Source organism: Chiloscyllium plagiosum, chromosome 36, assembly GCF_004010195.1.
Source record: "Chiloscyllium plagiosum isolate BGI_BamShark_2017 chromosome 36, ASM401019v2, whole genome shotgun sequence".
NCBI lineage: Eukaryota > Metazoa > Chordata > Chondrichthyes > Orectolobiformes > Hemiscylliidae > Chiloscyllium > Chiloscyllium plagiosum.
Genome location: NC_057745.1, coordinates 5,650,444 through 5,653,776, shown reverse-complemented (window position 1 = coordinate 5,653,776; position 3,333 = coordinate 5,650,444). Strand labels below are relative to the sequence as shown.

The window sequence follows — 3,333 nt, the reverse complement described above, 5'->3', positions numbered from 1 at the left end:
ACTTGACACTGACATTTTTTACAAACCCACAGACTCCCACAGCTACCTGGATTACACCTCTTCCCACCCTACCTCTTGCAAAAATGCCATCCCGTATTCCCAATTCCTCCGCCTCTGCCGTATCTGCTCCCAGGAGGACCAGTTCCACCACAGAACACACCAGATGGCCTCCTTCTTTAGAGACCGCAATTTCCATTTTCACGTGGTTAAAGATGCCCTCCAACGCATCTCTTCGACATCCCACTCTTCCAGCACCACTAATCCAGAAACAGATACGGACAGGTCGCTCCCCCTGGTGGGGGACACTAAAACTAGGACTACAGAGTTTAAAAATACAGGTTCTTCCATTTAAAATGGGAGAGGAGGCTCTTTCCTCCACCCTCAACCTCAGGAGGGTGGTTAGTACACAGGACACTTTTCCAGACAGCAGTGGAAGCAGGGTCATTGAATATTTGATTCCTTTAATCAGTCAAAATCTAAGAGTCCAAGAAGGAGACAGGGATCTTGTGGTACAGTGGTAATATCCTATCACTGAGCTCGGAGCTCAAGGTTCAAACTCAAGGCCCACCTTCACCATTCAACAAGATTCTGGTTCATCTCTACTATCCTCAACTCCCGTTCTTTTCCCCATAACGCCGAGATTCCCTTTATGATTAGGAGGTCTCTCTCTCAGCTTTCAATATATTTAAACGACAGCCCTGTGTGGTCAAGAATTTCAGATATACCATCCTCTGGGAGAGGAGATTTGCCAGGATTGGAGGGTTTGAACTCCAGGGAGTTGAAGAGCAGGCTGGGGCTATTTTTCCTGGAGCATCAGGAGGTTGAGGGGTGACCTTACAGGATTTTATAAAATCATGAGGGACATGGATAGGGTGAAAAGCCAATATGTTTTCCCCAGGAGTCCAAAATTAGAGGGCGTACCTTTAAGCCAAGAGGATAAAGATTTAAAAAAGGGACCCAAGGGGCAACTTTTTCATGCAGAAAGTGGTAAGTGTATGCAATGAGATTCCAGAGGTGGTGGAGGAGGCTGGTACACGAACAACGTTTAAAAAGGCATCTGGATGGGTATATGAATAGGGTGTAGAGGGATATGGACCAAATGGCACTGGATTAAATTTAGGATATCTGGTCAACATGGACAAGTTGGACCAAAGGTTCTGTTTCCGTACTGCACATCTGACTCAGTTGTCTTAAAACGTGCAAGAAATCTCTTATTCAGAGATGATGTCCTAGATGCTGCCACAAGAAACAGCTTTTTCACACCTACCCAGTCAGCTCCCCCAAGAGTCCTCCTGTAAATAATACCAAGTCTTTAGATGTGAAGGTCTGACAAAACCATGAATTGCGATCCTGTTATGGAGTCAGATTCACGTGTAATAAAGTGACTGTAAAACTAGCTGCACAGATTAAACTACCATGAGCTCCTTTGTTGATTTTAAAATCAACGATGCCTCAATCTACTTTAAAACCACGAGGCGAGATACCCAAGCTGGTTCAGTACATTACCAGTGTGTATATCTTAGTATTAGAATATATGGATCAGGAAAAACACCTCATAGCATTGAGGAACACTCAACCAGAGGACACAGAGCAGGAGTTCCTGATACTCACCTGTTTGTTCATCCTCCTCCTCCTCCTCGTCTAATTCTCCATCGTTGAAATCCTCCTCCTCTTCCTCCTATAAAGAGGAAGATAACCCTCTTGTCAATTAGCAACAACAGACCATAGAATATGCTGCTCAAACTGACCAGAAATTGGCAACATTCTTGCCTGTAACAAGGCTGAGACACAGAGGCTCATTCCTGGGTGAAAAAGCAGTACAATGCATTTCTGTTAGGCAACACAAAGCACATCGACTGAGGTGCCTCACAGTAATGCTGTCAAACAAAATGTGGCAAACAACATGAGTGAGATACTCAGAACAGCAAATTGTGAAGAAACTCCGTTGTAAAGGACCAGCTCAAGGGAGGAACAAAGAGTCACACAGTATACAAACAGACCCTTTGGTCCAACCAGCCCATGCTGACCATGTTCCCAAACTAAAATGTCCCACCTGCCTGGATTTAGGCTGTATCCTTGTTCATTCCACATACGAACCACGTTTTAAAAAAAAAAAAAATTGTCCCTCATGTCCTTTTCAAATCACTCTTCTCTCGCCTTAAAAACATGCCCCCTGGTTTTGAACTCCTCCACCCTGGAGAAAAGACCACTGCTATTCACCTTCTCTATGCCCCTCAAAATCAGTAGAGAAATTCAGGAGGGGGGGGGGGGTGGGGGAGTTCCAAGCTTGAAGGCGTAAGCAATGGAAGGCTCAGCCAATGGTCACCCAATCCAAAGTATGCACTGCACTGCCGGAGAGGTTCTCCCCTTTGGACCGGATTCTAACGGAGGAGTATAACTGCGTGTAAAAAAGGGATCCTAGGATCATCAACATGTTCACCCAAAATGGCGATTCCTCACTGCTGTGCACAAAATGGCTGCCCTCAGTCCCAGCACAGAAAGGAACCTTTTACCCTTGGAAGAGGAATCAATGACCAGGAGCAGGTTTAAGAGGAGATGCCGGAGCAAGATTTTTCACCCAGAGAATGGTGGGAATCTGGAACACTCTGCCTAGTCAGGGTAGTAGAGGCAAAAACCTTCAATACTTTTGTAATATTTTAGGTGCATACCTGCGGTGCGTAGCATTCAAGGCTATGGGACAAGTGCTGGAAAATGGGATTAGAATAGTTAGGTGGGTGTTTCTCACTGGTATAGACTCCAAGGGCCTTTGTCTATGCTGCAGATTCTATACTGGATTAGAGTGTGCTGGAAAAGCACAGCAGTTCAGGCAGCATCCGAGGAGCAGGAAAAATTGACGTTTCGGGCAAAAGACCTTCATCAGGAATACAGCAATGCGCGCTTTTAAAAGTGATTCAAAGTATTGAAAACATTTGTAGACTTCAGAAAAATGCATGTCTTCATCTAGGGAAGCTATGCTTTTTGAACCACCATTCTTTCTCCTTAGTTTGAAAACTAAGAGCCATATTTACATAGCACCAAAGAACAATTTCCACTCTCTTACAAATTGTCGGTCTATTCCCAATGAGAGTTGAATCACTTTCTCCAGCATAGCAATATAGTAAACAAACTGCTTAGGAAAAGCGGTGCCTTTATAACAAACTATATCTTTCACCCCAAGCACTTTTACAACCACTCAAGCATACACAAAGCCAGTGGAGGATCAGAATTCTCCATTCCAGAACGTCTCTTTATGAGCTTCTAGAAAGAAGCCCAATGCTGTCATGGTAACTACAGACAGACACAGTCTCAATGACAGTTTTAGATTTAATCCAG

At 44.4% G+C, this 3,333-nt stretch overlaps 1 long non-coding RNA gene across 1 annotated transcript in view; it reads right to left on the bottom strand.

The window, feature by feature from the left end:
- The window catches only part of LOC122540908, a 5,140-nt gene extending 3,078 nt beyond the window's left edge, over positions 1–2,062 (bottom strand). Inside the window, exon 1 of the long non-coding RNA XR_006309455.1 lies at positions 1,612–2,062. This is a non-coding gene — a long non-coding RNA (uncharacterized LOC122540908). The remainder of the gene's footprint in view (positions 1–1,611) is intronic.
- Between the last annotated feature and the right edge of the window lie 1,271 nt (positions 2,063–3,333).